Here is a 25,206-nt window from a genome sequence, read left to right on the forward strand (position 1 = left end):
GTCATAAAGTGCTGTCAAAGCATTTAGAATTTTCGTGAGACTAGGAACAGTATGAATTTAGAGCAGTTTGGTTGTTCTCACTAGCCTTTTCCAACTTGGGATAAACCAGCAGTTTTTAAAGTGCTGCAGACCAGAAACAAAACAAAGAAAACACCTATCTCTTCTGGTGCTACCTTCTGTCTAGACAGAGCTGGTGGGAAAAGGGAACAGTGTCCCAGTACAGGAGTGGCTTTTGTTGCTAGGCTTTAGGATTGATTTCATTTCTGACATGGATGGAGTGATCTTAGAGCCGCTTAGTTATGAGGTGGGTTTCAAGCTGCAGGTCCCCTCAGGTGATCTTAGCGAGGATGGTGTTAAGGGGAGCTGATAGCCAGCCGATCTGCCCTTGTGCGGGGACCGTCTCTGATTTGTCCTCATCACAACAACATTTCAGGGGGCAAAGGCATTATGCCTCCTTAGCTCTCGCTCTCAGGACATCTGCTCTGTTAGTAGTTTTAGAGAGAGATTTCTGTCTCCTGTAGAACAACCTGAGTTTTCTTTAAAAGAAATCAGAATGATGTTTAATAGCAAATGTGTGAGTCAGTTTGGTTATCTGTGCCAGTGAGGGCAGGATCTAGGTTCTTCTCTGTGCTTCTCCTCTACCCCTAATGCCACCCCCTTGTTGAGAAGCTTTGGGCAAATCACTTAATCTAACATTTGCCAATTGGAAAGGGTGCCTAGTAATTCAGCAGTTGGACCTTGGAAGATCCAATAACATGTATAAAGCTGTTTGTGAGTTACATGAAACTTGCCTGGAAGGTGAAAGGTGTAATATTAAAGACACCAAAAGTGATCAGTTAAATTTTGAGCTTGTAGCTTTCAAATTTGAGTTGACACTGGGTGAATTTAATAATTTGAATTTATGTTCCATAGGTATGTATTTAAAAAAAATTTGCTGTAGAGTATCTTATTCAGCAGGACAAAATGATTGTGGCTGTTGTTGGTAGGGAATACATGTTTTGAACATAGTTTAAACTTGGGTAAATTTGAGCAAGTTGATAGATATTTACCAGATTGTGGGTGAAGAAGAAACCATTTGAAATTTACTTTTGGTAGTTCTATTTAGATGCCCATAACAATGGAATTAATAAGATGTCTGGAATCTGGTAGCTGGTGGATTGTATGTTTTTTTTAAGGCCACATGGCAAGGTATGTGTATTTATTTTGCTTCTTTATTAGATGGATTTCAATCAAGTCCAGTTTAAGCTCTGCCTTGTCTAGCAGATGGATCTTTATTTTCTTGGGGAAAGAAGATTGGAGAGAAGACTTTTAAACAAATAACTTACAGAGAATTCTTAACCTGTAAGGAAAATTGGGGTCAGAAATGTTTGACATCAAAGGATGATTCTTCCTCTTGTGCTTCTTTGAAACAAATGTTCACCATGTCTGTGATTGTTGGTTATTTCGTCTGCATTTGTTAGACGTCAGAGGTGGTTGGCATTAACATTCCTGGCAGAAGCAGAGGCAGCTCTAGGATGTGTGAACTGCTGATCACTCACGGGGATGCGCTGCCTCTTTAATATCTTGCTTGCAGATGCATTTTCTAGCTGACCACGCTATTAAGAGCTGCCATCAATCACACAGTCTCCCAGTTCCGGCTGTTGGGAGGGAAGGGAGGTCTGGAGGGAGGGGAGGCTGGCTGAGTTGGTCCGGAGATACAATTGCCGCCGCTTTGTGTGTGCGCGCGCGCCCGCGGTGGCGGCGGGCAGGGGCTCGCGCCGAGCGGGCCGGGCTCCAGCCCGGGTTTTGCTGGCCACCGCCGCCGCCGCCGCCGCCGCCGCGGGGAGGCTGCTCTTTCTCTCCCGGCGTCTGGGTCACAGGCATGTGGCAGTGTCGGCCCGGCCGCCCGGGCTGAAGGAGCCTGAGCCGCGGCGGCCGCTTCCTCCAGCCGCGGGCGGGGCCCGGCGCGGCCACCGCCTCCCGGAGCCGCCGCGCCGCGGGGACCTGAGCCCGCGCCCGGCTGCCCTGCGGCCGCCCTGGCCTCCTTTTGTTTAGCAAGTGCATTTCACGCCCTGAGCACCTGCCCATCCCGCCGGTGCCCGCCGGCCTGAGTTTGCGAGGGGGCTCTGCACCGGAGGACGAGGAGGAGGAGAGGAGTGGAGGCCCGAGAGCTCAGCTGCGGCTGCGACCCGCCGCAGGCAAGTGGCCGGCCCCTCTGGCTGCTAGGGGAACGCGGGTCTTGGGCCAGGAAGTTGGACAGCTGCGGGCACAGGGGCTCTCGAGGTGGGTGGACGGTAGTCTCTGGATTACCCCAGTGTGTGATGACCCCAGAGAGGAGAACAGCTCGGGCATTACCGGGAATGGCGGTGGCTTTCCAGGAATCAGGAATAGGTATTGGTTGTGTCCCATGGCAGTTCTGTTGGGCTCACTAGTTTGTTTTGTTTTTTAAATTGTCAAAACTCTAGAAATCCCAGTTAAATAAACCAATTAAGAAACTTGTTTAGGGCAGAGATATACTTTTTTTTTTTTTTAAAGAGTGTGTGTGTGTGTTCTTTAAAAGGAAAACTGAAAATGAGCAGTGTGTAATCCAAAAGCCGCTGTTTGATTAGGAACTTTACTGCTCACAGTGGAGCAAATTTAGGTTTAAAAATAAAGTGAATTGGATGGACTTGGTTATAAAGTAATTTAGGACTGCTTAGGTGACAAAAATAGTTTGTTTCCTGGATCCAAAATACTCTTGTTTTACCAGGTTAGCTAAAATGCAAGGATGGTTTTGAAGAAGATTGGTCTAAGTTTAAACTGTTATTTTTTTCTTCCCCGGGTTTGAGGTGATGACTTCCCGACCCCTCCCCTGTTTGCTCAGACCTTGCTCTGTGGTTGAAGCTGTGGGGAGACCTGCTTGACCACTTTTTGTTTGCTGAGGAAGAAACTTGCAATTGGTCCCTTGGTTTTACTCTCTCAGCCTTTCACCTTCCTGGCCCACTGGTGCCTATGCTCTCTTTGGGGGGGGTGGGGGTGGTGTTTGGCCGAAGGAGTCCTCTCAATCATATGGAAATTAAAAAAAAAAAAAAGGATGTGAATGAGCACTGAGGTCAGTAGATTAGTTTTCCCCTTTGGTATGTGTGTCTGTGCTTTAAGTCTGAGACCCTGAGTGCATGTTGAGAACAGAGTTGACAGAGCCCTTAAAGTCGTGTGCCCACAGTTCCAGCCTTTCTTACTTTTTCTTTTTCCTTCCTAGGAGCTCCAAATTTAAAGTAGACATGATTTGAAACCATACAGACGGGAACAATACCCCATGTAAGCCCGTTGATCTGGGGCAATTATTTCCAGATGCACAACCAAAACTCTCTATTTTTATGTGCGTGTTAGACTTGGGCTGTGAGAGGCAATTGCCTTTCTGAAAATGTACATTGCCTAGTTAACTAACAGAAGGCAGACATTTTAGAGGCTTAACAGCAACTTCGCAGTAGTATGGGAGCTGCAGTTAGAAGCCTTGTGTTTGTTTTTTTCCAACTCTGTAATTTAGTAGTGTTTAAACTATTTTATAAAGATCTCTGGGACCAGTGAAAGGTGGTTTTCAGTCCAGAGCACTTGAGTGCTCATTGTATTCTGGCAGGCCCTGGTGCTTGGCAGGCTGTGCTCGAAATGTTATTTGATCTGGTTGCATGAGAGAATGGACTAAGATTACATTTCTGCCTTCCCTGTGGCTGTTGAAAGCGATGCATCAACGAGTCCTGTTCAGTAACATATTTAAAGACTTAACCTACATCCATTCACTCTTAGAAGGTTTCCAGCAAAAGGCCGTTTAGGTTTTTGTCTTGTTTTGTGGTTTTTGCATTTATGAATTGAGACGAGAGCTGACGTAATGTAGTCGTACCCACTTCCTTTGTGTGTGTGTGGGTTTTTATAGCCTATAGGATATGTTCCAGTCTACGTGGTTGTGATGATTCCTGAATGCTAGAATGTGTATGTATTTTCACATGCAAGTGCCCTGAGCCATGTGCCAATTTATTTTTTTAGCTTGTAGGTCTGCTGAGGGGGAGTGTCGTGGTGAACCCCAGCCAACTTATCTGGAAGGTCCAGTGAATGGCCTGTGTGTTATGTAGACTAGCTCTTCATTTTAATTAGTGCAACTGTGTACAGCTGTTGGGTCAGACTGCATTGGCTGCTCCTGCAGGGTAGTTTTATCTTACACTGGAGGTTTTATGGACTTGTCTGGCTGTGTTTCTTAATCCCTCTCCCACCGCCACTGTGCTTGCTTTTAAGCAAATGATAGAACAAGACAAGCTTTTGTTTACTCGTGTAATAGTTTACTTGTGAGGGATTTATATTTGGTTTTGAGGAAATTGGTAAACCTTGTAATTTAGCAGTAGGTATTACATTTACTATGCTTTTCCAAGGTCAAAGGGTTTTGCTTGCTATTGTGTTAGTCTGAGTAGCCAATGGAACCATCCATTTTATAATGACATAGGAAGCCTGCTTTTTTTTAAACTGGGTCTTTGTTTGCTATTCTAGGATTAGTTTGTAAAACTCAGAATAAATGTTAGCTCAGTGGAGATAACATGGCTAAAATGTTTCTCCCTGTCTCTTACCTCTTGTTACACTTACCAAGGGGACTAAGAGAACCTTTGATGCATAGCAGTTTGGCCAGGGGCTAGATGATTAACACAAAGATTCAGAAGTGTCTCTGTTCAGGGCTGTGTGTGGCTATCTGTGTTATTTTTAAATGTGCTTTTGGCTCTATCTAAGTTACTGGAAAGTATTTACTGTAAGATTGAGTAGCTTTGCGTCTCTGGCTTTTCAAGCTGGAAAGTAGACTGTGATCTGAATGACATTTTCTTAATGGTTTGGTCTTTTTACTGTCTGCCTTTGTCTTGAAGAGATGCTGACCACCATGGTTTCCAAGACTGTCCACCATATTTTTAAAATAAGGAGAAAAAGTCAAAAAGCAAAATTGACAAATCTGTTTATATATAAAGCTAATGTGAGGCCTTTTTAGTGGCCCATTTTACTGATGGAAGAACATGGGGGATGTGTTGTAGGAGGGATTTGTGGGGGTAGTGTTGGGGACTGGGGTATAGTTAGCAGAGAAAGGAAGCTGGTTCAGGTTGAGATATTTCTTTAACTCATTGTAGAAATGTGTCCTTCTTAAAATAACCTGAAATGAGGAAAGAGAGTGCAGCGTCTTCTAGAAAATATAATAATTTCAATGTAACATCATAAAATGTTTTCCTTAATTAAAAGAAATCAAGACATTTAGATTGGCACCAAAGAGTTCTGAATAAAAGGAAAAATAGAAGTATAGTAAGTATCCTAAATCCAGACAGGTTATTTCAGAAGTTTACTCATATATATTTGACCGTATTTTTAAATTCCAAATTTTGATGGTTATTAGCATCATAGACTTGCTCCAGAATCTTTTTAATTCTCGATATAGTTGATACACTTACATATTTGTAATGAAAGGTAGAAAAGCAGTAGTTAGATTAAATTAGTAGGAAAAATCAGCATATTCAGATTTTAATGCTGTCATTTGGAAGCGCTGCTGGTATAATTAATCAATTTATTCATTATAAGTTGGTGGTAAATAGCTCAACTGTGTTCTAATCTCAGTTCTACCACTCTTTCACTGTGAGACCTAGGATAAGTTATTTGTTAGCCTCTTTGTGGGAAAAATGATGTCTAGAGGATGTGCAAAATGCTTAGGAAAGTGCCTGACACATGACGACAGCTGGTGCTTAATATAGCGAACACTGTCTATGCTCTAGGTATTGCTTTGGTGGCTAAAGATACAAACTAGATACTAGAAGCCCCTGTTCTCAACAGCATTTATGTTCCGGTGAGGGAAGACCCTACAAATTAAAAAGAGGGTGATGATTCACAAAACTTCCAAAGATAACTTCAGGTCATGCCAGTGAGTTTTAGTTTAATATGAGATGTTTACTCTTTAAGCCATTGTTTTATTTTTCCTTGATAAAATTGTTTCTCATACTATTTGATGATAGAGCCGTTGTTAACACGTTTTGGTTCATAGGTGGAATAGAGAAGGAGGAAGAGACTTTTTCTGGGAAAGGGAAAAAAAAGGAACAAAAAAGAAACATAGTGATTTGTCAGTTTAAGCACCCAGTAGTAGAAGGGAAATGTTAAATCATGGTCCATCCATAAGAAAAAATATTACGCAACCACTAAAAATCATCATGATATAAAAATTTAATGTAAAGCTCAGTGGGAAAAAACCGTAGATGCCAAACTGTTCTGTAGTGTGATTCCAGTTATGTGCACATCCACATTTACTCACAGAGGCTAGTAAGAAAAAAGATTAGAAAGGAATACACCAAACCTTAATAGTGCTCATCCCTGGATGATGGGATTAGGGGTGACTTCATTTCCTTAATATTCTGACTTTGAATGAATTGTTTAATTCTTGCAGGTCTAAATGCCTCTGAGGTACGAGGGAGGAGACCTGAGGCTTAGAGGAGTTGAGCAGTTTGACCAAGGCCTGCAGCTGGTCAGTGGGGAGGTCAGGATTGCAAACCAGAGACTGAACCCTGTTCTTTTCTAGACCCCATTTCATCCTATTAGAGGTGACCTCTGTGAAAGGGCTTCCCCTGACCTTTCTGCTCACACCCGTGGCCCAACCAGCTTTGACGGTTGTTTTTGCTACCAGAGGGCCCTTACTGAATCTCACACAGGAGGAACCAGTGCTGAGGTGATGCTGTGCATGAAGTTATTAGAAAGGGAAAGCTGATGTTATGAGAAGAGGAGGAAATGGAAGAATGATTTGAGTGAAAGAGGTCTGAAAGGTAAAGTAATACAAAGGGGATAAAGGGAGGAGGATGGTGCTTCAAAGTGTAGGGGGTGACAGTAGAATCACACGTTCTAGGTTTTGCAGTAGAGAATGAGAACTGAGAAAACACTATTGAAAAAAAGTACTACCTTATTACTTAATCAGGAGTCAGTGGTACTACTGAGGAGTTTTTGAACAGAGCAGCCCAGGAGGTGGAGGATGGCCTGCGATGGTGGAAGCTTGTTTGCAGTTGGTAAGGAAATGTTGAGAAGTTTGGTAGCCATGGAAGGAATGATGGAAGGTGGCTGAAAGAGGTTACAGGTTAATGGCATTAACTGGTTGATGCATTAAGGAGGTTAATGGCAGTTGTGTCTGTAGGTAAGATTTTATGATGATTCATATGACAGTTTTCTTCAGGTTTTCACGATAAAATGAAGTAATGGATGTGAATTGCTTTAGAAAGAAGAAAACATTTTGATTTTAGAGGATTAGTCGGATGTTACTTGTGAAGAGTTTTAAGAATATGGTAGGTAAGTCTGGGGGGATCCTTTATAAAGCTAAAATATTTTTGCCAGTATAGATCAGAAATAATCTTTTGGTTCTAAAGCTGAACAATTAGATCTGTTTGTCATGTCTTGCTTCCACAAAGTGAATCAGCTTTTGCAGTTGCAGTTGAAAAAAAAAAAAAGGTCAGTTTGTGTGTGACTGTTTAACTTCAGAGGAACAAAATAGAGTTGAATATATTGTACACTTGAAAAATTGCTTAAATCAAACGCCTCCAGATGGTGTATGCTGCTGTGTTCACAGCTGTATTTACCTCAAGCTCACCAGATTATCTTCAAATAATTTAAGAATAGCTGGTTAGAAACAGTGATATTGTCAAGTCTCTGCTGGTTTTGAACCTCAGCAGGAGTAGTAGCGTGACCTATATGCCCTTAGTAAAATGCCACGTGAAATTGCTTCCTTCCTTCCTTTTGCATTGTTTTCAGAATTTCTTCTTGGGCTGATTTGTGCTTTGCACAGACAGCCTTAGTGCTTACATATAGCTGCCAACGACCAGGTTCTTTTCACGTGGTCTCAGGGGTGAGATTGGAGAATGACTTTTGATTAGCTTTAAAAGATATTTTTGTTGTCTTACTAATAACCTTTTTAATATATTAAATATATACAGTTGATACTTTTACACATACAGTATGGTGAGCATTCTGTATTTTTTGATGTTACCAACCAACAACAAAAAAAGACAAAAACTCTTTTAATACTTACATCTACTTCCCAATATAAATGCGTTTTTCTTTTACAAGGATTTAATAAAAGTTATTTTGGAAGAACTCAGATTACTAAGTCTTAATTTTTTTGACCACACATCCTACTGTATGTGTGCTTAGTGTAAGAAACAGTTTTCATAAATTAGATGTAAAATATAGACAAATAGTTTGAAACATTATCTAGGAATTTTAAATATGTGAGCAGGGATGGTAAGAAAGACAAGCACATTTTTTATTAATGGACCAAAGTTATGTAGAAAAACATACCAAGATCAAACCATTTAAACTGTGGTTTTCTCCTTTTGGTTCTAGATATTAGCTCTTACTGTTGTCTTTTTCTGTGTGTGGATATCTTGTAATGAGAAAAATTATGTAGAATACTTTTTACCTAAGTGTATACTCTTTGACTGGGTTTCCTAGGTGGTCCAGTGGTAAAGAATCAGCCTCCCAATGCAAGAGACATGGGTTTGATCCCTAGGTCAGGCAAATCCTCTGGGGAAGGAAATGGCAACCTACTCTAGTATGCTTGTCTGGGAAATCCTATGGACAGAGGAGCCTGGTGAGGTGCAGTCCACGGGGTCGCAAACAGTCGGACATGACTTAGTGACTTAATAACGGTGTATTCTTTTGACTATCTACCTGGGCAGTATCTCTTTCATGGGCTGTGCTCTTTCCACAGGGCATAATTCTCACATTGAATAGATAAGGGTAAGTGTTCAGCAATGGAATGTTCACCTTTTTAAAAAACACATTAGATGTGCAGGGAAGGAAGTAGAGCAATTAGTGTTCACTCTGAAGTGTGTGTGGGGGGGCAGGAGTAGGGTAAGTTTTGATCTTTGAATGGAAATGAAGAATAGAAAGTGCTGGAAGAAAGTAATGTCTAAAGCAGTCCTGCCTTTTTTGGGGAAAGCTTTCTTCAGTTTTGTGAACAGGCTTAAATTGATTGCATGAGCATTTATTATTGGATAAGTAAATATTTTATTTATGTGATACATAAAATACTAAAAATTAAGCCACTATTTAATAAATTAATTAAATCAATAGAATTTATTACAGGGAACAGTTTTAATTTTATAGAAAAATGGAGTGCAAAGTACAGAGTCCCCACTTGTACAGTCTCTTTCCACCCTGTTGTCCCTCTCATTAACATCTTATGTTACTGTGGTACGTAGAGTTGATGACACAATAGTGATACCTTACTGTTAACCAGAGAAGCAGAAGGCAAAGGAGAAAGGAAAACATATATCCAAATGAATGCAGAGTTTCAAAGAATAGCAAGGAGAGATAAGAAAACGTTCTTAAGTGAACAATGCAAAGAAATATAGGAAAACAATAGAATGGGAAAGACTAGAGATCTCTTCAAGAAAATTAGAGATACCAAGGGAACATTTCATGCAAAGATGGGCACAGTAAAGGACAGAAACTGTAAGGACCTAACAGAAGCAGAAGAGATTAAGAAGAAGTGCAAGAATACACAGAAGAGCTGTACAAAACAAGGTCTTAATGACCAGATAACCACGGTGGTGTGGTCACTCACCTAGGGCCAGACATCCTGGAGTGTGAGGTCAAGTGGGCCTTAGGAAGCATCACTATGAACAAAGCTAGTGGAGGTGATGGAATTCCAGCTGAGCTAGTTCAAATCCTAAAAGATGATGCTGTGAGAATGCCGCACTCAATATGCCAGCAAATTTGGAAAGCTCAGCAGTGGCTACAGGACTGGAAAAGGTCAGATTTTCATTCCAATCGCAAAGAAAGGCAATGCCAAAGAATGTTCAAGCTACCACACCATTTCTCATTTCACATGCTAGCAAGGTAATACTCAAAATCCTTCAAGCTGGGCTTCAACAGTATGTGAATCAAGAACTTTCACATGTACAAGGTGGATTTAGAAAAGGCAGAGGAACCAGAGATCAAACTGCCAACACCTAGTGAGACATAGAAAAACCAAGAGGATTCCAAAAAAACATCTACTTGTGCTTCATTGACTACACTAAAGCCTTTGACTGTGTGGATCACAACAAAACGTGGAACCTCTTGGTTACCTGTGTTCCTCATTTGGCAAAAGATTTCATTTTACAGAGAGAAAGAGATACTTAGAATTTTTTAAAACAAACTCATTCTGGCCTAAGGTCCTTCCTTATTTGCTTTTGGTGGTTGTTCAGTCGTTTAGTGGTGTCCAGCGCTTTGCAGTGCCATGCAGCACACCACACTCCTCTGTCCTCCACTGTCTCCTGGCGTTTTCTCAAATTCACATCCATTGAATCTTACTTGCTAGATACTTGCATCTATCTGATAGTTACTTACTGGAGATGAACATCAACCTGACTGTGCCCTGTGCCTCCCCACAGCCTTGGTGCTGAAGATGATTTGAATAGGTTCTCCTGCAGGTTACGCAGATCATTCATTCCTTTGTCAAGGGTTCTTAACTTTCTTTTTGTCAGAGACTCCGTTGAGTATTGGTGTAAGCTGTGGTTCTTCCTGCAGAGCGAGCTGTGAACATTTGCCTGCATGTCCTCAGTACACAGTTGCAGGTCATTTATGGAGCTCCTGCAGCCTATCCATAGATGGGAGCTCATTTAGGAACTCCTCTTCTAGGGAGCCTTACGTCTCTGTTTAAATTACCAAGAATCTTGTGTATTTTTTATTTTGGGTAGATTTGCTTTACTTGAATAGTGTGGTGTGAGTTCATTGACCTGTCTGGAGCCTGTGGAATTGCTGTTTGTATGTCCTGAACGGTTTATCCAGGACTTCCTGAGGGTGCTTTTGGCCACGGCAGACTGCTGTCTCTATGAGGACACAGAGGAGAGCCTTTTCTCAGCTCTCAGTTCCAGAAGGAACTGACCTCCTCCTGAGCCTGTGGTTTGTTTCTGACTTCTGGATTTAGAGTCTTGTGATGAATCAAGTTTCTTCTGAGTTATCTGCTTATAAAATGTTGTCTACATCTAACAAAAGGCATAAATGAACCAAACATCTTTCTCATGGTTTCATTTTCTCAGTCCTCCCTCTCCCCCTTCAATTTTCCTTTGTCCCTAAAAAGAGAGAAACAATATAGTAATGTACAGTTAAAATACAGGCGCTGTACCCCACATGATCCCTGAGACCTGCAGTGTGGCCTGAGGGAGCCGGTGTCAGCCCTGTGTGCTCAGAGTCCTCTTCTAAAAAGTGTTCCTACTTTGTGTGGCTGCCGTGAGGGTGATACCAGAGAGTGCTTAGAGCAGTAACTGGTCCAGGTAAATGCTGACTACATCTTAGCTACTTAGTTATGCATCCAGTTTCCTCATCTATTTAAAGTTTTATATTTTATGAATATCAGTAAACTGCCTTAAGTAAGCCCTTTTAAAAGTAAGCCATGTTTTATACTCCCCTGAAGATTTGTATTTGTATAAATAGACATTTTATGTATTTTTATATAAAATTTATACAAAGGTTTAATTTCTGCCTGAAGACAGTCATTAAGCATGTCATGGAGGAGAGTGAATTAGCGACTGAACAACAAAGGAGAGTGCTAGGGGCTGAATTGTGTTCTCCCCAGTTTCAGATGGTCTTCCTAGGTGGCGCTAGTGGCAAAGAATCTGCCTGCCAGTGCGGGAGACGTGAGATGCCGATTTGATCTCTGGGTCAGGAAAATTCCCTGAAGGAGGAAATGGCACCCCACTCCAGTATTCTTGCTGGGAGAATCCCATGGACAGGAGCCTGGTGGGCTACAGTCCGCGGGGTTGCAAAGAATCGGACACAACTGAGCATATGAGTAAACACACCCAAATTTCATAAGCTTATCCTAACCCACAATATTTTGGTATTTGGAAGTGAGTCTTTGGGAGGTAATCAGGTTTAGGTGAGGTCATGTGGGTGGGGCCTTTTGCTGGGAATAGTGTCCCTGTTTGAAGAGAAAGAGTGTGACGTCTCACCCTGCCATGTGACAGCACAATGAGAAGGTGGGAAACTGAGTGAACTGAATTGGCTGGGACCTTGACTTTGGACTTCCCAGTCCCCAGACTGAGTGAAATACATTACTTTTCTTTAAGTGACCCAGTCTGTGGTATTCTGGTATTGCGCTTGAGCAGACTAAAACACAGTAAATTTCATACATGAAGAGTAGAAGGTGATCGTTAGCTTATCACAGAGACAGATTTTTGAGAGGGAAATGGGGATGATGCTTCTGTTTGCAGAAGGCTTTACCCCTCCTGGCCTTCCTGACCTCTGGTTGGTTCTCACAATACCTTTAGAAGGCTGCAGAACAGATGCTGGCTTCTCATGTGAGAGAGCCAGGTCAGGAGAAGTCAGCTGAGCTGCTCATGTTCACAATGTCCATTTTGGAAGTTCCTAAGCCTCTTTTAATAGCTGTGTTTTCTGACTTCTATATCCATTGTTCTTTCCATGAACACCTTAATACTGTCAGTGTAGTCTTATAATTCTTTTGCTTAGAAGAATATAACCTTTACTTTTAGTCTTTACAGGGATGTTATTTCAAAGTGGGGAGTTTTCTGCTTTTTATATTTCAACATGAGAACTTTTGAAACTTCAGTGGTGAAGTAGTTGAATTTATTTATCTTTACTGTCTTCAGAGAGAAAAATAGAATTTATAAGTTCTTTGTTTGGCCTGCTAGTTAGATTTGAAGTATAAAATTCCTGTGAAGTAATGTTAACTCTAAGAAATGATATTACCTGAATTCATAATTAGCACATTTTATTCTTCTATAGGTCTACATATAGGTTTACCTTTTAGTCTTGCTGGTGAGATTCTAATATGTAGGAGTTATTTGGGCCTATCCATGGTCAAAAGATTGCTTTTTGTTTTGGTCAAGGTGTTTTGAGTATGTTTTGATCAAAGGGATGAAACAGGAGGGTTAAGAACCTAAAACTTTAATTAGTTAAAAGCGGGGGGAAACCCTCAACTCCAAACTTCCACCCAGACTCTGTCCTTCATTCTGAATGAGTTCTGAACCCCTAAAAATATTTAAGAGCCATCAGAACATACTGTATTTGCTCTATTTCCTGTTAAATTTTAATAAAGTAGAATTAAAAAGGACAAAATTTTACTTTCTGGTGATAAAATGATTCATGTGAGATCAAAAAGTTGGAATAGATTAAAAAAATTGAGATAAAATTTCCTTACCATATCTATTAAAAAATTGTACAAGTTAACGGTTTTTAGTGTATTTGCAGTCTTGTGCCAGCTTCACTGGTGACTCCATCGTAAAGAATCCACCTTCGGTGCAGGAGATGCAGGTTTGATCCCTGGGTTGGAAGATCCCCTGGAGAAGGAAATGTCAACCCGCTCCAGTATTCTTGCCTGGGAAACCCAGGAGTCTGGTGGGCTACAGTTCATGGGGTTGCAAGAGAGTGGGGCACGACTTAGTGACTAAACAGCAGCAGCAGCATCACAATATAACTAGGAATAGGTTTTATATGGCAGTTTCTGGTGATTAATTGAATGTTCCTAGATAATCTTTTATGTGTAAATTTGTTCTATGAATAAGAATATAACTTATCTGTATGATTTACTATTACAGTATATAATTGGCTTAAGGCATTCAAACCCATCTCTTGTTTATACTGGTCTGACATAAGGGAATTAACTTCAGCCCAAGGTTATTAAATCCTTCAGTGACTGATGACTCCTTTCAAGGGGATGATAAGCAGTTATGAATATAATGTGAAAAGAGTTGTAGTCTCTTTCAGCATATTATCTGGAGAAATTGCAACTTTCCCAGAGCTTTGTTTCTACATTTGATGTGCCCAAAATACATTTTCCATCTTGAGCAATTTGTGTTCATTTGTTAGTAGAAAGGCTGATGGCGGGTGTTTCTTAGATTATGGGACTTTCTTCATGCTGTTTCCCAGTTAGTTCATGAAAATCAAGTGGGCCCTTAAGGCTGCTTTTTTCCTCTCCTAGTCCATTCACTTGCCTGGTTTCCTAGATGACTTTTTCATACTTCTCCCTGTCTTAATGCTGGGTTTTCTGCTTCAGTGAGATAAACCAAACCAGTCCAAAGAGGACTTCTGCTGACACTACTACCCCTTGGGCCCAGCTTGCAGCACAGACCTTGCCTTCCCTACTGCCCGGAGATAGAGCACCCATCCTCTCCCTCACAGTCATTTTCTGTCTCTCACATCATGCATGTTTTGAACTCTGTTGGATCATATAGATTTTCTGCTTTTCTCCCATCTTAAGACAAATATAAAATCAAAATCTTCCCCCCTTTGACCTCAGTTCTCTTATTTATCTGTTCTGCCTTGCAGCAAAACATCGCAGCATGAGTTTTCTGCACTCAAGGTCCCCAGCTCTCCTTACCTCTCTCTCTCTTTTTTTTTTTTTCATTTATTTTTATTAGTTGGAGGCTAATTACTTTACAATATTGTAGTGGTTTTTGTCATACATTGACATGGATCAGCCATGGATTTACATGTATTCCCCATCCTGATCCCCCCCTTCCACCTCCCTCTCCACCCAATTCCTCTGGGTCTTCCCAGTGCAACAGGCCCAAGCACTTGTCTCATGCATCCAGCCTGGGCTGGTGATCTGTTTCACCCTAGATAATACACATGTTGAGATGCTGTTCTCTCGAAACATCCCACCCTCGCCTTCTCCCACAGAGTCCAAAATTCTGTTCTGTACATCTGTGTCTCTTTTTCTGTTTTGCATATAGGGTTATCGTTACCATCTTTCTAAATTCCATATATATGCATTAGTATACTGTATTGGTCTTTATCTTTCTGGCTTACTTCACTCTGTATAATGGGCTCCAGTTTCATCCATCTCATTAGAACTGATTCAAATGAATTCTTTTTAATGGCTGAGTAATATTCCATGACGTATATGTACCACAGCTTCTTTGTCCATTCGTCTGCTGATGGTCATCTAGGTTGCTTCCATGTCCTGGCAATTATAAACAGTGCTGCGATGAACATTGAGGGGGTGCATATGTCTCTTTCAGATCTGGTTTCCTTGGTGTATATGCCCAGAAGTGGGATTGCTGGGTCATATGGCAGTTCTAATTCAAGTTTTTTAAGGAATCTCCACACTGTTCTCCAGAGTGACTGCACTAGTTTGCATTCCCACCAACAGTGTGAGAGGGTTCCCTTTTCTCCACACCCTCTCCAGCGTTTATTGCTTGTAGACTTTTGGATAGCAGCCATCCTGACTGGCGTGTAATGGTACCTCATTGAGGTTTTGATTTGCATTTCTCTGATAATGAGTGATGTTGAGCATCTTTTCATGTGTTTGTTAGCCATCTGTATGTCTTCTTTGGAGAAATGTCTGTTTAGATCTTTGGCCCATTTTTTGATTGGGTCATTTATTTTTCTGGAATTGAGCTGCAGGAGTTGCTTGTATATTTTTGAGATTAATCCTTTGTCTGTTGCTTCGTTTGCTATTATTTTCTCCTAATCTGAGGGCTGTCTTTTCACCTTGCTTATAGTGTCCTTTGTTGTGCAAAAGCTTTTAAGTTTAATTAGGTCCCATTTGTTTATTTTTGCTTTTATTTCCAATATTCTGGGAGGTAGGTCATAGAGGATCCTGCTGTGATTTATGTCAGAGAGTGTTTTGCCTATGTTCTCCTCTAGGAGTTTTATAGTTTCTGGTCTTACATTTAGATCTTTAGTCCATTTTGAGTTTATTTTTGTGTATGGTGTTAGAAAGTGTTCTAGTTTCATTCTTTTACAAGTGGTTGACCAGCTTTCCCAGCACCACTTGTTAAAGAGGTTGTCTTTTTTCCATTGTATATTCTTGCCTCCTTTGTCGAAGATAAGGTGTCCATAGGTTCATGGGTTTATCTCTGGGCTTTCTATTCTGTTCCATTGATCTATATTTCTGTCTTTGTGCCAGTACCATACTGTCTTGATGACTGTGGCTTTGTAGTATAGTCTGAAGTCAGGCAGGTTGATTCCTCCAGTTCCATTCTTCTTTCTCAAGATTGCTTTGGCTATTCAAGGTTTTTTGTATTTCCATACAAATTGTGAAATTATTTGTTCTAGTTCTGTGAAGAATACCGTTGGTAGCTTGATAGGGATTGCATTGAATCTATAGATTGCTTTGGGTAGTATAGCCATTTTGACAATATTGATTCTTCCAATCCATGAACACGGTATATTTCTCCATCTGTTTGTGTCCTCTTTGATTTCTTTCATCACTTATCACCTCTTTTCTTGGGTTGTTTAGTTTCATCTGGCACTTTTAAAGCAGTTACATTTTTTAAAATATTGAAAGAAATTTTAAACAGTCATGTACAAATGAAGTCAGTGTCCATTATTTGATTTATTAATTTAACCAGTGACTTCTTTGTTTTTTCCACTGTTCCATAGAACCATTAGTTAGCTTTTTGATGTTTGATACTTGGAAATATGGTTTTAGCTTTCAAAGTAAAGAAGTAAGAATACTTGTTACTGAAAGTTTGATTTATAATTGTGATCTGCTTAGTGAATATAAAATACCTTTTTAGAAAGCTTTTCCAAGTGTAGTGGGTAAACTACTGAATCAGGAAATGTGTACTTAGAAGTTCCTCTCAGGGAGAACCAAATCAGTCTTCTTAAGATCCAAACTTGAAACTTGTTTTAGCGAGACATGGAGTTAATGACATCTCTTCTGTAAATGTTGATCGTTCTTACAGCATCATAAATAATGAGACTGATTTCTTCCAGTTGGACTTCAGTTGGCAATTAGATTTACTGTCTACCAGGAAATCATGAGATTTCTTGCCTATGAAACTCTTTCAAAGAATCTCATCCTTGTAGAAAATGTATGTTGTAGATTACAGGACAGTGCCCAGGCACTGTAAGCAGACTTTGTTAGGTGTAAAAATTATGATTTGTTTAATATAACTATATTCATATTTGCTTTAGTATTGCATTTCCCTCAATGATAGAGATCAAAGAAACTCAGAATAATGTTTTCTGTTTTTTTTGGAACAAGTAGAGGAGCAGAACAATTGTGTTTAGCTAATTTAGTGCAGTGGTGGTGTCATAAAGAGAATCGCATTGTGATCAGACTATGCCAAGATTACCCAATACATCAGTGAATAATTTGGTTGACATTTGATAGATGGGAAAAGGAGAAGGAATTTGCCTGAAGTTTTTACTTTTTAATGAATGGAGTTTCCTTTTTACATCCAGTGCATTGATGTGGGATCTATTCTTAATAGTCATAGAGCAAGAATCCTTGGTTTACAGGTATGGTAATATACATTTCCTTTCTTTATAACCCTAAAATACTCTTAACTTAATCCTCAGTATATTGAGGCAGGATCATAATTCCCATTTAACAGAGGAGAAAAATAGCTGAGAGATCAAGTCATCTTACTCGCTGCCCCTCAGTACTTGGTTTGATTTCCATGTCTGATTTCCATGCCTTTATCTTCTAATGCTTTCTCTTCTAAGATTAAAATCAAATCTAAATACATTGATGTGCAATTTTTGGTTAACTCAATTAGTAATTAAGTTCAGTTTCCTTTAACTTCTGTAATACTTATTTAAAAAATTGATAAAAATGTTTTTCTGGTTTTCATAGCATTAGAAACAGATAAAAATTTATTGAGAAGCTAAAAGCTGAATTTGTTAGATTTATCAGTTGGGATCTGAAGAGGATTAATTTAGAAATGGGCTTTAATAAAAAACTGATTGCTTAAATGGAACCCACCAGTGAATTATGTATTGTAACTCAGGAGATCGGCTCTATATTTGGACTAGTGAAGGGGCTTCTAATTCAGCTTTGCTTTTTATGCAGTTTGCCTTCTGTGTTCACTGGCGTTGCAGGAGGAGAGGTGCTGTGTATAGCCCTTGTCATAATGGGTGGGTAGGACTGCAGGGCATAAGATTGTGGCTCCTCCAGAGACAATCAAGCACTTTTGAACTTAGGTATTGCTTAGTTTATCATTCTTGTTTGTTTTTTTTAATTTCCTAGTTGAAATATAGTGTTTTGTTGTTGTTGTAAATCTGACAGTGCTAATATAGCATTGTTTTCCTTAAAAATTTTTTTGTTGGAGTACAACTGCCGGGTGGGGCCCCAAGGCCACCCCTTCTTGTTCACTGCACAAAAAGAGTCCTTTGTTTTTAATTAAGAGTAGGTTTAATAACTCCATAGTTGTGATTAAAAAAATCAGATATGCCAATACATTTTGTTTTTATTTTCTGGCATAAATGAATATTTTTTGTTTTATATCTTTGTAAATACCTTTCCTGGTTTTCTGTCAAAAACAGCACCAGTAACTCTGGGGGTTGGTTTTCCCTGAGGTGATCTACAGCACATGGTTTATAGCACAGTTCAGTGTGTGTTACTGAAGAGGTTTGTGGAAAGATATTTTCCCCCCCCTCTTTTTTCCTTTTTAGCAGGGCTCAGCAGTTTAATTTCTCTAGACCTTAATGTAGAATCATTAGATATGAGCAGTGCCCTTTGGTGCCATGCTGTAGGAGAGAATTACGGGAGAAGTGCAGAACAAGCCTGAAGAGAGACATGCAGAAAAAGGGACAACAAGAGGGCAGAGGTGCGTGAGAGGGGCTTACATGCTCAGTCATGTCCGACTCTGCAACCTCATGGACTGCAGCCAACCAGGCTCCTCTGTCCATGGAATTCCCAGGCAAAATACTGGAGTGGGTTGCTGTTCCCTTCTCCAGGGGATCTTCCCAACCCAGGGATGGAACCCATGTCTCCTGTGGCTTCTGCATTGGCAGGAGGGTTCTTTACCCCTGTGCTGCCCCTTGGGAAGCTGCACAAGAGGGATGTTTAGTTGTAAAACATGTGGTGTGTTGAAGGCTTGCCATGTGGCCTCTTTGGGCCCCCATATCACCGTCTGTTTGAATGTTCAAGCTTCAGTGTTCTTAATCCTACAGGTTTAGGGTCTCTAAAGTGAAAGGGTTAGTCACTCAATCAGTTGTGTCTGACTCTGCCACACCACAGACTTAAAATATTGTTAATTTGTAACATGTGTTGCATTTGGTTTACAAAGTCATTCAGTTGATGTTTGTGAATTTTATAGTTGTATTTATTTTTTGTTCTTTAAGGTGAAGAATTTTAAGGTAAAGAAAGTGAGGTTCTCTAGAGTTGGTGCATAATAGAGCCTCACTTCTGGTTGGCATCTTTGGGCTTCTGCAATGCTCATTCTACCACATCATAGCACTGAGTAGTTTTATTCCCCACTTTTTAATAATTGATTTTTTCCTTTAAAAATATTTTTGGCTGCACTGGGTCTTCATTGCTTTTGTGCAGGCTTTCTCTAGTTGAGGTGAGCGGGGCTTCTCTTGTTGCAGAGCACAGGGTCTAGGGTGCCAGGGCTTCAGTAGTTGAGGCAACTGGAGTCGAGCACACGCAGGCTTCAGTAGTTTTGGTGAACAGGTTTAGCTGCTCTGCAGCCTGTGAAATTTTCTGGGACTGGGAATTGCCTGCATTGGCAGGTAGATTTTTCACCACTGTGCCACCAGAGAAGTCCCTATTTCCCACTTTTGAATATGTTATCTTCCTGAGACTCAGATTCTTGATTTCTCTTTGAATTGAGTTAAGGCATGTGAAAAAAATCTCTCATCATTCTAATAAACTTTTGGCTAACAAAACCTGATTGAGGCTGGTGTACCTATGAAGTGTACATCATTACTTGTTTCTATAATTTTTGTCCTAGGTTATATTTTTAGAGTCAGCATTTTTCTTAAATAATCATTTGCTTGCTTCATGTTCCTGGATATAGAAACATTAGTGAGTTAGTATACTGTTCTCTTTGTTTTATAGGTAACATTAAATGTCATCATCTATGTATTAGAAGGCTTATTGTCAATAAATAGTGAACATTTTGATCTCAATGAAACCAGGAAATATATTCATAAGACACAACATGGTCACAATAGTTTAGAGAGTTCTTGACAGATTATACTCAACAGATTTTTGAAATCAATACCACAACAAAAATGTACATAGGGAAGTTGCTTTTAAACACTGACCTCTCCCCCTGCCCCCAAACAGCTTAAGGAGCAAGGTCAAAGACTGTGCCTTTGATAGTGAAATTTGTTTTAAAATATGAGGAATTTCTTATATTCCATAAATGAGGTAAGGGAAGTGAGATGTAATTTACTTGCTGTTATTAGTTGCGAAATTACAAAGAATACAGAGCCTGACTGTAAACAGTCCTGTCCAGTTCACTTCAGTCGCTCAGTCGGGTTCAACTTTTTGTGACCCCATGGACTGTGGCACGCCGGGATTCCCTGTCCATCACCAGCTCCTGGAGCTTGCTCAGACTCGTGTACCTTGAGTCGGTGATGGCATCCAACCATCTCATCCTCTGTCGTCCCCTTCTCCTTCCCACCTTCAATCTTTCCCAGCATCAGGTTCTTTCCCAATGAGTCAGTTCTTTGCATCAGGCAGCCAAAGAATTGGAGCTTCAGCTTTAGCATCAGTCCTTCCAGTGAATATTCAGGACTGATTTCTTTTAGGATTGACTGGTTTGATCTTCTGTAGTGTAGTGAAAGGAACAAGGCCCTGTTTCACACATGAATAAACAGACTTAATCTCACCATGTGACAGAGCCACAGTAACAAGGGACAGCCTGGGGGTGAGGAAGGAAGACTTCAGGCAGAAGTCTCTGTCACTGAGCTGGAATAGTTTAGGATTCAGAGTAACTGAGATTTGTGATCCAAATAAGCCCCCAGTCTCACTAGACTCTGCATGACTGTGCTGAAATGAGAGTGGAGTGTATGAAAGTACTTCTGGTGCAGAATTTATTGAACCGAAGTGCCTACGTTTCAAACTTAGAACAAATTGAGTTTTTGTATTTGTCCAAACCTCTCAATATGAATATTCAGTCAATTCAGTTCAGTTGCTCAGTCGTGTCTGATTCTTTGTGACCCCATGGACTGCAGCACGCTAGGCTTCCCTGTCCATCAGCAACTCCCAGAGCTTGCTCAAACTCATGTCCTTCGAGTTGGTGATGCCATCCAACCATCACATCCTCTATTGTCCCCTTCTCCTCCCGCCTTCAATCTTTCCCAGCACCAGGGTCTTTTCCAGTGAGTCGGTTCTTTGCATCAGGTGGCCAAAGTATTGGAGTTTCAGCTTCAGCATCAGTCCTTCCAATGAATATTCAGGACTGATTTCCTTTAGGATGGACTGGTTGGATCTCCTTGCAGTCCAAGGGCTCTCAAGAGTCTTCTCAAACATCACAGTTCAAAAGCATCAATTCTTCGGCACTCAGCTTTCTTTATAGTCCAACTCTCACATCCATACATGACTACTGGAAAAACCATAGCTTTGACTCGATGGACCTTTGTTGGCAAAGTAATATGAATATTGGGATGTGAAAAAATGTTTGTTTCCTCTTCCATTCCTAGTCTACTTCCTTAATGGTACTCTTAAAATTTCCACTGTGACTGTCTTTTTCCTTGGAGTCTGTGAAAATCTACTTCTGTCTGTGCTGGTCTTATAGTATAGATAAATTCTATTTTATTTTCTTGATTTACTAGAAGGCCTATGGTACAGAACCTTGAATGTTATCCAATCTAAAATTTTGTTTGGTAGCACATTTTAATTTCTGACTGAACTTAGGTATTAATGATTTTAGGTTTTATCTCCCATTTTATATTTACAGGGGAAGTAGAATAATGTATAGAGAATGATTAAGCTGTGTAAATATTTGTACTTTCCATAGTGCTAGATGTTCTAAAGTCAAATATTTGTTATAGAAATTAAAGCTTAGCTAAGGAACCAGCTATTTTACCTTTTAAGATGGATAAGATTTGGTTTCCAAAACTTCATTTTCAAAGTACCTGACAGAAATATTAAGGAAAGACTCCCTGGTTACCATAAATAATTTAGTGTATGAACAGTGAATCTATGAGATACTTCTAATTTATTCCTTTTATGTAAAATTCATTTCTGGTTTGGTTTGCAAGCGTTTGCACATTCTAAGAGCTGTTGGAGAGGAATGTCACTTATTGTGGGTTAGATCTCATTTTACTCCTCCTCCTCCTCCCTCTCTTTTCTTTCTGGATGGTTTCTGTTTGCTTCTTTGTAGGTTAGAAATGACAAATAGTTTTAAAAGCCCAGGAAATGTGTTTCTAGGGACCTCCCCTCCTTGTTTTTAGCATTTCTGTCTGTGAAGTGAAGTGAAAGTCACGTGAAGTAAAGCTCAGTTATGTCCGATTCTTTGCAACCCCATGGACTGTAGAGTCCATGGAATTCTCCAGGCCAGAATACTTGGTAACCTTTCCCTTCTCCAGCGCGCAGATCTTCCAGAGCCAGGAATGCAGAACCGAGTTCTCCTGCCTTGCAGGCAGATTCTTTACTAGTTGAGCTACCAGGGAACCCCATTTCTGTCTGTACTTTTAATTATTTTATGATGACTTTTCAGATTTCCATTTTCTCATTTGTTCTGCATGATTTCCTATTTCCTTTCTCAGGTGTTTCAGTATTGGTAATTTTGTTCTATGTTTACCATTTGTAGCAGATGTAATTTTTTCTTGATTGTATTCCTGCAAAGTTGACCCATATTAGTAAGAAGCAGTTTTGTTCTTTTATTTACCAGTTTCCTTTTCCTGTGTTAAAGTGTTTGCAATTCCTGATCTGGACTGGATGTGAACTAAAAATGTGTTCTCTCACTTCTAAATGGGTAAGGTTTATCACACCCAGGTGGGGAAATGAGATGGTACAATTTTGTCTTTTCATTTTATCCTGCTGAGTTCTTTCCCCTTCCCCCAAGGATCCATTTAAGCATAGATGCTTTATTTCAGTCTGTCTGTGTTTTTTTACCTTGAATTCTATCATGCCTCAAGATCTAAAATTTTCAGAATCCTCCTCCCAGTTACCCACTTTTCTGCTATCCATAGGACTTAATGTCGTTGTTTTGGAATTGCTGCTGCTTGTTGTCAAAGTCCTTCTGGAAACATTTTCTCTGGAATCCTTTGCATTCAAGCCAGAATTCCCTGGGGGAAAGTTTCTCCCTCCACCCTACTTTTGTTTGCTTTCTTAGATTCCTGAGTGCTTTCCTTGGGAAGGAATAGTTGCTCTCATTTTGGCCTCCTTTCCTGGGGTTTCCCAGGTGCTGCTAGTGGTAAAGAACCCGCTTGCCAATACAAGTAGGCTTAAGGGTTGCGGGTTTGATCCTTGGGTCAGGAAGGTCCCCTGGAGAAGAGCATGTCAGTCCACTCCAGAATTCTTGCCTGGAGAATCCCATGGACAGAGGAGCCTGCAGAGCTACAGCCCATAGTCGGACACATCTGAAGTCACCTAGCACACATGCACATGCATGACTGATGGCTGACCTTTCCCCCAGAGATCACTGATACCTGGGACTCATAGGATGGAAGGAAGTGCCCCAGAGAAACACAGCTCATACATTCACTCACATTTCTTCTTTTTCCTTCCTTTTTTTGGGTAATGAAATAGTAACCAAAAACCCAGAATGGTCATCACTGAACAAGTTTACCTAGCTTTCCCTACTGCCCCTCTCCCCCAGGTCTCTTCGAAAAGGGTGTTTCCAGCATTAAATCGTTTGCCACATCCTTATTAAAACACCCCCTTCAACATGCATCACTCAGAAACACAGGTCTCCCTTGATTACTGCTTTAAAGCAGTTACTTTAGTATTGCATTATGGAAGGATGTTTAGGATTCAAGTTTTAGAGAAATTTTTATTAAACTGTCCCCACCCAAGGTTGAGTTTTCCCCCCATTTGCCTTTTTCCTGTGTCTGAGCAGCCAGTGGTAATACAAGCAGGTAACAGGTAAAGCTAGCGAAGCACTTGGGATGGTTTGAGATATTTCAGTCATTATTGAGAAATAAGTGATTGAAAACATACGCTCGTAAAAGCTCTAGTTTTGCAGAAAAACAGAACTCTGGCTGTCATCTTGTGTTATAAATTCAGAGGTAACTTATCAACTTTGCAGAAATTGGGGTTTTGTTTTTATTATGAGGAAATATGTGCAGCCTCTCACATACCCGCATGGCAGTTGCACAGGATTGGAAAAATCCTCTGAGAGCAGATAGACTTATGATTTTATCCAGACTGTCATTACGTTGGGCCTGTCTGCCAGAAACTGCAGGCTCCGAACTGAGAGTGATGGCATAGTATGTGGAGTGAGTCAGAGGAGGCGGGTTTGGAAGGGGAGCTTACAAAGAAGTAGTGCTGACAACAGAAGGTAATGGGACCTGTGATCCTCAGACTTGGCAGCTGTGACCGTTCTGAGGAAAGCTACCACACAGTGGAGAAAAGCGTGTTCTTGCTCTGTTTTCTCCTCCAATCAGGTTGTGTAAATTGCTGAAGGAATGTTAGGATAGATGTTAGAATCTAAAGCCTTAGATTGCTCAGGAATTTTTTCCTTCTTCCATCTCTTCTAAGAATCATGATCTGTTGTTAAGAGTAAAAGTCTCTGGGTTCATATTTATGCATATTATTGTTCTTAAAGCAGCCAGAGTTCATTAAAAGGAAGTGGTTTATTGATGAAATGGGAGTCTTGGTATTTTTATTTATATGCATTTAGATCCAGATCAGTGCTAATAGAATTTTTTCTTTTGATGTTGGTCATGTTCTGTGTGTGTGGTGTCCACCATGGTACTACTAGCCACACAGGACTGGTGAGTACTTGAAATGCAGCTAGTGTGACTGAGGAACCGAATTTTTTATTTTATTTAATTTAAACTAATTAAAATAGCCACATATGGCCAGTGGCTACCGTATTAAACAACACAGCTCCAAATTAAAGCTCTTAAGCGATTCGCATGGCTGTCAGTGAATAACATCAGAGGGCGTTCTCTTGTGTACAGACATGTTAATGGTTTTAAGAACGTAAGCTTTTATTTATTTATTTTTTCAGAGAAAGTTGGAATGAAAGGGGGAGTATAAAGGTACATCTACTGGTGTGTGACATGGAGAATTACAATTTAATTTTTCAAACAAAACCCCCAAAGGTAGCCTTTTTAATGTATTTAAGAAGACCATTAATGAGAACCACATTATTCTGCTCTAAGAATCTGTGCTCTTTGATTATAAGAAGAAAACTTGTTAGTGTGTAATGAAAACTGAAGTGTAATTAATAAATGGATTTTGTTCATTCATCAGATAGTTGATTGCTTTCAAAGTTAACATGGCACAGATTCCTGCTCTCAGGAATCTGAGCAGAAACCAGGAGACCATGCTTGTACTGTGAGAGCCCCTTATAGAGTTCATGGATTCAAGATTATTTTCTAAAGCCTGATCAAGGG

General features: G+C 40.3%; 1 protein-coding gene across 4 annotated transcripts in view; it reads left to right on the plus strand.

Annotated features, from left to right (window-relative positions):
• The window catches only part of RERE (arginine-glutamic acid dipeptide repeats), a 409,293-nt gene that overhangs the window by 105,105 nt on the left and 278,982 nt on the right, over nucleotides 1-25,206 (plus strand). The window contains exon 1 of one of the 4 annotated variants that reach the window (XM_043924146.1): nucleotides 2,110-2,262. The exons of the other annotated variants lie outside the window; for them this stretch is intronic. The gene's annotated coding sequence lies outside the window, so the exon portion shown is untranslated. Of the gene's footprint in view, nucleotides 1-2,109; nucleotides 2,263-25,206 lie in introns of those variants that run through there. 4 annotated transcript variants of the gene reach the window in all.

Source organism: Cervus elaphus, chromosome 14, assembly GCF_910594005.1.
Source record: "Cervus elaphus chromosome 14, mCerEla1.1, whole genome shotgun sequence".
NCBI lineage: Eukaryota > Metazoa > Chordata > Mammalia > Artiodactyla > Cervidae > Cervus > Cervus elaphus.